The sequence below is a fragment of the Protomyctophum bolini genome (assembly GCF_963924005.1).
Source record: "Protomyctophum bolini genome assembly, chromosome: 5".
Taxonomy (NCBI): domain Eukaryota; kingdom Metazoa; phylum Chordata; class Actinopteri; order Myctophiformes; family Myctophidae; genus Protomyctophum; species Protomyctophum bolini.
In genome coordinates, this window is record NC_137866.1 from 2,686,373 (window position 1) to 2,696,821 (window position 10,449).

The 10,449-nt window shown below is 41.0% G+C and overlaps 1 long non-coding RNA gene across 1 annotated transcript; it reads right to left on the reverse strand.

The window, feature by feature from the left end:
• Positions 1-3,313: 3,313 nt before the first annotated feature.
• Positions 3,314-5,895, reverse strand: LOC308315948. Its single transcript, XR_013964097.1, has 2 exons — positions 5,214-5,895; positions 3,314-4,967 (listed from the first exon to the last, which is right to left on the reverse strand). It is a non-coding gene; the product is annotated as an uncharacterized lncRNA (long non-coding RNA).
• Between the last annotated feature and the right edge of the window lie 4,554 nt (positions 5,896-10,449).

Genomic DNA, 10,449 nt, shown 5'->3' on the forward strand with positions numbered 1-10,449 from the left:
CTATCCGTGTCAGGCTCCTCAGTGGGTTGGCTGGTTGGCGCTGCTACTACCTCAGCACAGCGCCGCCATGTTGGCTCCACGTCACGGACGTCACGTGATCTGACCTCAGCTGCTTGAGTGTTTTGACCCCCCCCCCCCCCCCCCCCCCCCCCAGGGCCCCCACCTCCCAGGGGGGTAAAATAATAATAATATGAATGTTATATTATATATATTATTATAATATAATATTAATAATATATATTAATTAATTAATTAATTTGTTTATTTATTTATTTATTTATTTATACTATACTATACTATACTATACTATACTATACTATAATATAATATAATGACATACTAGAAACAATGGTTCACATGACGTTTAGGGCTAGGGAAAAACGAGGATGCAGGTTTGATTGATTGATCATTGATGAATGAATTAACAGATATTGGAGAATTACAGTACATTTCAAGCACACCTCAATACAAAACTGTTACATTTGGACGACACTACCATAAAGTATTACACTTAATTGTTTACAATAGGGCCCACCATGTTCAATTCATCAGAACAAAATTAGAGACGTACAAATATACTCTTGTATAGGCTATAGCCACAAACAGGAAATATTCATCAAAGAGGAGGTAAAAAGGGAAAAACTAGAATATCCAGTGAGGGGGAAAAAGGGGTGGACGGTGGGGGGGATTCAGGTTTTACGGGGGCCGTCCGACTCCGTAGGTGCCCTTTGAGAGCGGTTTTGAAGGAGTCAAGGGATTTGCATCATGTCTTTTGGTGGCATAGGAGCGAAAATAATTTAGTCCCTTGTTTGTGCCTCTGGTGTTATGGGTGTGGACTTGGTTGACATTAAAGAAGTATTTAGACAGGTACATGCGGGTATCTTGGTGGTGTATCGAATCTTGTGGATTGAAAATAGCCCATATTGCAATATGCTGTACTCTGTATGCTGTACTCTGTCGTCAACCCTAAGCCATTCCAGCCTGTCAAAGTGGGCGGGGGTGAGGTGGGTTCGGGGAGTCATGAGGCCAAGTAGGAGCCTGACCAGTTTGTTTTGGGAGGTCTGGAGCCTTGTTTTAAGGGCCTTTGAGGTGCTGTGGTACCAGGAGGTTTGCATGCATAGTCGAATAAACCTTGTACGAGGGCTCCTGTTAGGGTCTTCAAGGTGTTTCTGTGTAGGAATCTTGTTCTTTGGTTGACTTTTTTGAGTACGTTGGTGGCCATTTTATCACCAGAAAGATTTGCCTCCAGGATGGAACCTATAGGTTTAAACTGGTAGATGATTTCATCTTTTCGTGTGATCTAATATTGTCACCCACTCTAATCAAGAAGTACTGTACTATTTGAACCAAAGAGAATGGATTCAGTTTTTCCCGGCTGTAAAGATAGTTTGTTATCAGCGAGCCAGGTGCAGATTCTACCGAGTTCAGAGCTGAGGGCCTTAATTTTCAACCTGCAATTTGTTCCTGTCCGAGAACAGCAGTCCTGAGTCATCTGCGAACAGGAACAAGTTGCAGCAAGGGGATGTGACACTCATGTTCTGTTCTTTAACTATATAGAAGTGTCTATTTGTATGTCTCTAAATGTTTTGATGAATTGAACATGGTGGACCCTCTTGTAAACAAGTGTAATGCTTAATTGGGTCGTCCACTCACAGTTAACAGTCTTTGTATTGAGTTTGTGCTTGAAATGTACTGTAATTCTGCAAACTGTTAATACATATTCCAATCAATCAATCAATCAATCAAAAAATGCTCTGTTTACTCAACTGTATATACTTTCCCCATTTTCAACTGTTTTTATTGAATTGTGACACTTGCTTTGGCAATGTAAACGTTTGTTTTATCATGCCAATAAAGCTCCTTTGAATTGAATTGAATTGAATTGACTGAGGAATCAAGCATTTCCATTAAGACTGTTCACAAAAATGTCCACGAGGTGGCACTAAAACACCGCAATCATATTGAGCCGTGTATGAATACCTTCTTGGGTTAAACCAGGGGTCAACAACATGTTGTACGTCTCTAAATGTTATGATGAATTGAAAACGGTGGACCATCGGGTAAACAAGTGTAATACTTTATTGGGTCGTCCACTCACAGTTAACAGTTTTTGTATTGAGTTGTACATGAAATGTACTGTAATTATGCAAACTATTAATAAATAATTAAATCAATCAATGTTCGTGCACGGAAAAATGTGTCTGTGCCAAAGACTTGGTGATGTCTACTCTGTGGCAACATTTTAGATGTTCTGTTTTGCACACCATTAAGATAAGACCCACTGATTTACTACGACAATATGGCATATTATTAGCAGTCAAATATACAGTACTATAGTGGTTCTTTATTAAAGTGTTATTCGCAAGGACCCCCTTAACTCTGAGAGTGTACAAATGGAATAAAATGGACCGGTAATTGAACACTCTCAGAGTTACAGACCTGTTATGGTCATTCAGGGCTAGCTATGGCTCTTTGTGTTTCTGGTATAATGGGTGCCCTGCACACTTTTGCTGTAGGCCTATAAGACAAATGCACTTGGAATGGGAAATACAGGGGGGCATTTTTTAATTGGTGTTTTTTTTTTGTATAACTTAACTTTGTAATGCTACTATGACGTATGTCAGTGATACTCAACCTCAGGCCCACGGGCCACATCAGGCCCGCGGGACCATTATGACTGGCCCACCAATGAAAATCTAAAGAAAAAGAAGAAAAAAAAATCTGGAAAATGAAATAAAAAGAAATAAATCTGAATGAAGTTATCTTTAATTACATTATTATAAGTAATACTATTAGAGTTGTACTATTACTGGAACGAAAATAAAAGCTTGGGGGCGGGGGGGGGGAGATGCAATGCAAATGAAAGACATATACTGTGTATCCCTATTCCCTGACATAATTTTATAGCTAAACGGACAGAATTCTATTTTATTTGAATGATGAAACCCAAAATTGCGGAAATGGAAATTGCGGAAATTGCAATTGCGGAAATTGTAATTGCGGAAATTGCGGAAATGGTGGAAATGGAAATTGCGGAAATGCGGAAATGGAAATTTCAGAAATTGCGGAAATGGTGGAAATGGAAATTGCGGAATTTGCGGATATTGCGGAAATGGAAATTGAGGAAATTGCGGAAATGGAAATTGCGGAATATCCTATAATTCGATAAACCACCAAGAGTTAAACAAACCATGGGCAACCCAGATTCGGCAAAAACAAGGGACTAAATTAATTTCTCTCATAGGCCATAAAAATGTGTTGTTAAACACACACACGTTCATGAACCAACAACGACACAGACCAACACAATAAGGATTGCTACATATTAGTTTATTTTATCCAGCTCATTGAATCAACTATACAGGTGTGTCTATGTCATACCATTTGTTTTTCTCTCATTTTAAAACATTGTCATTAAATGCAATAAAAATGTACATCATATATTTATATATATATATATTTATAGTCGATAAGAAAATACTGACAATCTTCAGTACAAATCTATACCTTAGGATTTCTCTGGCAAGCAAAAATCATTGCTCAATCATTTAATTTAAAAAAGAAATGAACCGAGGCCCAAAGCAAAGAAATATTTGTAGCCTGTGGATCTGCTCTCAGACACAACGGAGTCTCCCACTTCTAACTATTCACAGCATGAAAAAGAAAAGATAAAACAGGTTGTCAAGCCCCTAGAGTAGACCTTCCCATTGAGACAAAATAAAATGATCTATAAAAAAAAACACACACATGTAATAAAAATGGGCAATATGATCTACTACCTATGGTGTTTTTAACAAAACAGAAACAATCATGAATAAAACAGAAACAGATCAGTTTATAAAAAATAAAGTCATAAAATGTGTACAAATAAAAAGGAAGTAAATATAATGCTGATTAGAGAATAAATAATGCCATCGTGGTTACAATCCCAGTGTCCTGTGGTACAGTACAGTTATAGAAATAAAAAGAAACAATAAATTAAAAAAGATTGATTTTTTCGGAAAGACATTTTTGCTGATGTTTCATGTTGGGAATGATAGAGATAGAGAGAAGCTGGGGGTCCCGCTGGTCAGCATGTGTACCATAGAGAGATAGAGAGAAGCTGGGGGTCCCGCTGGTCACCATGTGTACCATAGAGAGATAGAGAGAAGCTGGGGGTCCCGCTGGTCACCATGTGTACCAGAAAGAGAACAACAAACCGTACCTCATGAGGTTGTGATTTAAGTTCAGAATAGCAAAAAAAAACAGGGTTTGTCAAAGAAGAAAGCAGTACTCCTCTTGTCATGGATAGGATACCTATAGTGTTTGTGCTGCTGAGAAGATGTCAGTTGATCAAGAATACAAATGGGAAAATTGGGGCATTTTGTGTGTGTGCGCGTGTGTGTGAATAGTGCAGTGTATGTGATTCTCTTCAGGTTTCTAGATGAGTGTATCTTTCAACTGAAGCAGACATTAGTTATTGTGACGGTGGCATGAGTTGTGTGGTGTCAGGACTCAGGAGTCACAGTTTGTATCAGCATCAATTAAGATGCTGAACGAGGCTCTGAAACAGTGGTAACTACGTGAGGCCTGATTATCCACATCATGTGTGCAATTGTGTAATGTCTTCCTCTGTAATGTATTGTTGTTTGTCATTGATGTTTTATGTGTGGCTGTATAGCTGGGGTGAAAGCCCAAGACAAATTTCCCTTGTGGACAATAAAGTTTATACCTTGACCTTGATAGTACAGTAACTGAGTCATGTGTGTTGTGTCATGAGAGTCATAGTACAGTATAACTGAGTCACAGCCGGTCATAATAATACCATTCATAGTTTATAGCTCTTATAGTGTGAAATAAATGGATGAATCAATAGTCGAAACAGAGCAACACATTTGCCCTCGATCACCGCGGGAGGGAAGGCAGTTAGCAGCAGGTGGTTTTAGTTTACTTTACTTTCTGTGGTGGACATATTGCTTTAACCCATTCTGAACGGGAACCCATTTTGGTGTTAGCATCATGTTATGCTTTAGCTATTGAAAAATAGCAGATCTACAAGCTCATAGCGCGCCACCGAGTGGCGCGCTACGAGCTTGTAGGTCTGCTATTTTTGAAAAATCGAAGAACGACTGACATTTTTAGAATCTGATCTCAGGTCAGAATGGGTTAATCAGACCAGTGTGCGTCCAGTGGAAACCTCGTAAGAATCTGATCTCAGGTCAGACTGGGTTAACTAAACTTCACATATGGGCCCATAAAAATAAACGGGTCTAAAACTGATAGCCTACAAAGAACTTTAGCGATGTGATCGGGGGCGGGGCAGGCCCACAGAAGCACAGAAACTAATCCAGGAAATCACATTAGCAACGACTGACTGACTGGAAGTCCAAATGGTGATAATAAAACTTAACATCATCCCTAATACATGATATTCCTGTGTACTAGGTATAATATGATTGATACGTTATTGTACATTAAACATGAGAAGGATATCAGTTTATCATTTAACTTTGTTGAACAACTATACTCAGTCCTGTTGGAAGTATCACATGATGCCCCTGAGGCCCTGAGCCAAGTCATACACATAAAGAGGACACGCCTCGCCTTTATCAAATACAGAGACCGAGTTTGGTGTGTATCCAGTGTGTGCGTGTGTGTGTGTGTGTGTGTGTGTGTGTGTGTGTGTGTGTGTGCGTGCGTGTCTAACAGATTCAAACTCTCCCTCCTCTAGTAGTACCATTAATACGTTTGTGACTATATCTAACCTTTCATGTGCAATCTAGGCTTAATATCAACACTTAACAATATCCATGGTCAACATTACAATCTAATTTGCTTTCACTGAACTCGCCGAATACTAAGAGGACACTTTTCATGTGTGAACATCTCAGTCAGGACCATAGACTAGTCAGGACACATCCAGTCAGGACCATAGACTAGTCAGGACACATCCAGGTGACCTCTCAGTCAGGACACATCCAGGTGACCTCCAGGATGGAGATGAAAAGCTGACGGCAGTGAGAGACAAATGAAATGGGGTTGGGGGATGGGGTGGGGTGGGGTTGGGGGTATAGCCCTTCTCATGGAAAAGAAGAAAGAGTCAGTCAGTCAGTCATACAGTAGGTCTGTGTTCCAACCATCCAGGCAATAAAATGGTGACCTGACTCCGCCAGCAGGTGGCAGCTGTGAGTGAGTTCCTCCTCCTGCTCCCATCTGGTCTCTCTCTTGGGCAGAGACCACAGGCTCCAATTTCATCACCGCTAAACCCCTTATCCCTAAACTTCTTTGCCTTTTTTTTTTTTTTTTTTTTTACTATTTTGCAAAACAATTTTGAGTAGTTAAAATGACAGCAATAGAATACACCTGCACACTGTATCTGCTCGGTACACGAGTATTTTCTTATTTAATGAAGCAACGTTTCTTGCTTCCTCAGGCATCGGATATTTAAAATGGCCAGTCTACAAGCTCACAACGTGTCAATGTAGATCGGCTAGTTGAACTATTAAAAAAAGTTTTTCAAAATAGTAAAAAAAAAAAAGGCAAAGAAGTTTAGGGATAATGGGGTTTTAGCCGGTGACGAAAATGGAGCCGGATGTACTCGGAGCTAAATCTGATCGGAGCGATATGCGGCCGCTAGAGGCGGGATCAACGCGAGACTGGTGACATATTGAAGCGCTGCCACGGCACAAATGTAAACTCAACCTAACAGGACTACAACTCTAAATTATTATGGATATATCAGATTGTTGTCCCACTGCTTCCGCGGTTCATCGTTTCTGCTTGAGACGAGAGACCAGATGCAGGCAGGAGGAGGGAATTTGTGAACTCAATACTGCCATCATCTGGCGGGGTCAGGTTAAGAAAGAATGGCCCATGACATTAAATGGGCCAAACGGGAGGATTTCACGTGGACAGTTTGTGAGGTACCGTACTCTCCACCAAGTCATTTCATCCCCCTTCATTAATAATCAAATATCTTCAGCTGAATTACCCAAAAAATTAAACAACATAAAACATGGACCTAAATTAGGCATATATATGCCATTATCATTAGGCTGCCAAAATGGTAAAGGGTCTCTTAATTAAAAGGTCCAGTTGCTCCCAACAGTTACTCAGAGAATGCTTAAAATAATTTATCTTTCATGATAGAAGTGAACAATCAATCATCAATATTGTAGTAATTAAGGAGAACACACGGTTAAGAACAGTCGTTAAAAGCGTCCAAGGTTAACCCATTCAGGCCTGGAAAAAAAAACGTTCGCTCTGAAAGATTTGTGCCACATTTTTACGATTTTTCAAAAATAGCAGACTTACAAGCTCGTAGCGCGCCACTCGGTGGCGCGCTATGAGCTTGTAGATCTGCTATTTTTCAATAGCTAAAGTATAACATAAAGCTTAGTTATAAAACACCAAAAAGGGACACAGATTTGTTTTCCATTCTGAATATTAAAAAACAAAAACCCAACAAAAATATTATTGCAGATTTCGCAGCATTTGATTGGTTATACTGTGGTAGTCATGGCGACCTGTCCACCAATCATGTGTCGTTGTCACCAAAGTGGGGGCGTGGCTATCGCCTGGTGCAGGGTGACGACAAGGCAAAGAAAAAGAAAAACAAGATTGTCAAAAATAAGACGTACACATTAAAATGTCTCCTTTTAAAACCCTGTACCGACCGATAGGCCACAGGTAGGGGAAAGGAGTGAGATCTGTGAGATCTGTGGATATGTTGTGGCCTTCGTTTACAGGATTATATTATTTCCATTTCGTCCCGTTTACAGAAACTCAGAAGACGATTAGCTGGAAAAGGCCCCGTGTGTCTCATCGCTGCTCTCTAGAGGAGGATCAGGGGCATGACAGTTACAGTCTGGTTTGCTTTGATGGGCTCTAATGCACACACGACACGGCCATTTTGGAATGAACTTTTGGGCCCCTTCCCTGTAGTCAAGGTGCTGATATATTGTGCATTACATGGTCCAAATGCCCCCCCCCCCTTACGTACGGGTGTGTAAATCTGAGAGTGTACGAATGGAACCAATAAATGGACCCATAAGCATCAATTTTTTGGTTTCATTTGTACATTTGTCTCAGTTACGGGGGAGTGTCCTTGAAATTAAAAGGTTTGCCAGAACCTCTGCACACTAAATGGAACAGAGCCTTAATTAGTGTCATCGTTAACACCTGTGAAGGAAGTAGGGAGGAGGCCCGGAAGTAGGAAGAGTTCTTCTGTGTGCATAGACCCCGTTCAGGAACTATTTATTTCCCTTCCAGCATTGTGACATTTGTGGCCATATGTGACTGAGGGACTGCCATTGGATTTTTGAGAATTTTCGTTTCTTCATGTCATGTGAAAGCAGGGAATCATAGCTTCAAATTGACATATTGGTTGTTCAGTTTAAACCACCAGTTTTGGAGATATGGCTTATAGAGTAATGTCTTGCAGAGAAACAGCGAGTTGAGAAAACAGGCTTGAAAGGTTCACTTCAGTGGTCTCTAATATTACACCTCCTGACCTAGCTACATGTTTAAGCATGTATTTCATATTATTATTTCAGACATGCTCTAGTATGTGAAGAGTCTGCCTGTGATATTAACTCATTTTGGATTAAAAAAGCTGGAGGTTGTGCGATGGCAGGCTCTCAGTCAAATCTGGTCACATTTGTTTGTAGGTGGCTTGTATTGTAGGTGTGCACAGGCCAGCAGGGTTTACATATTTAATATGTAAAAATGACAGTATACTGAACTGATTGGATGATACTGTTGTTGTTGTTGTTGTTTGCCGTGTTATAAGATATATAAATATGAAATAAAAAAACATGGTTTTGTGCTTCTTGCACACACAGCCGCGGTTGGCATGACGTGTGCTATAGCCGGCCTCAGTGGCCTGTACAGTATATGCTCCAGATGGATGTATTCATGCCCATGTATGTTACATGTATGTTACATGTATGTTACATGTACTGTATGTCTCCCCAAAGTTTCCAGTGTGATAGGTTTCAATGTTATGCGCGTTTATATTGATGTAGTGGTGTGTGCCCTTAGTTCTTATAGCGTACGCCAGAGCCATATAATAGAAGAGTTGCGACATTGAGGGGGCAGAAAACGGGTGCAGGCTTTAGTTCCGACAGCATATTGATCCGAAACCTCAATCCTAACCTAACCCTATAACCGCAAGCACGGGAGCAGCGCATGTCGGACCATCGCTTTTTCGCATCGCATCGCATGCCCCCCCCCCCCGCTTCGGATCTTCGGTGTGTCGGAAAAGCGTGCACACCCTGCAGAAAACAGCCCGGTGGTCACGTGTTTCATGTACTCGCATGGGCATGGCGAGCCCATATAGACTTCCGATGCATTCCGTATAAACTTCCGGTTGTTCCCCATAATTCAATACTTCCGGTTGTCACCCATTCAATAGAAGTCTATGGAGGGGAGACGCCATTGGACTGAAGCCCCATGAAGTGAACGCGGTTTGCGTAACTCTGTCGTATACTCTATGGCTCTGGCGTTATGCCTCTCCAGTTTGCAATGTGTTCATTTGTAAGCTTGTAAGAACATCGTACGGTATTTATCTCTCTCCAGTTACTAGTGTGTAGGTACAGTATTGGTGTAAATATGTTGTAGTGCAGTGGTTTTCAACCAATGGTCCGGGGACCACCAGTGGTCCTTGCAGGTAGTCGGTCCCCCCAGCTAAATGATGGAGAGTTGGACTGTTACAGATCTTTGTAAAGAGTGTAAAATGACACCAAATGGACCCATTTGGGTCCACTCTCCAGAGTTAAATTGTTGTTAAACATCTTCATTACTTACTTTACAAAACATCTACACAATTTGAGAATGCAGAATTGTTATTTTCTTTATCGACTTTTGTCTGTTATCTATTGTGGGCAAAAATCTTATCCAACAAGAAAATATTCTTTAGTATCGTTCGGGTCTGAGAGGCTAAAAATGTCATCAGATGGTGGTTCCGTGGCTCGAATGGGTCTGAGAGGCTAAATGTCATCAAATATTCTTTAGTATGGTTCGGGTCTGAGAGGCTAAATGTCATCAAATATTCTTTAGTATGGTTCGGGTCTGAGAGGCTAAATGTCATCAAATATTCTTTAGTATCGTTGGGGTCAAACTGCCTCCCCCTGGCCAGCCGGGGCGCCTGATGGAGGGGAAAGGAACTGGTTGGAATAACGTGTTCCTTCCACACGCTACGACGTCCAACCAGGGAAACTCCCCCCTGTCAGGTGTAAAGGAGCAACTTGGACACTCAAGGCATGAAGGAAGCATGAGTTAAGTCTGTTGCTCTCCCCAGGTTGGTGGAGGGTGTGTAGAGCCCAGGATCACAGTAGATGATTGACACAGGGGTGAAAAATGGGTTACAAAATCGTGGGATAAAAAATATATTTAAAAAAAAAGTATCGTTGGGGTCTGAGAGGCTAAATGTCATCAGATATTCTGTAGTATCGTTCGGGTCTGAGAGGC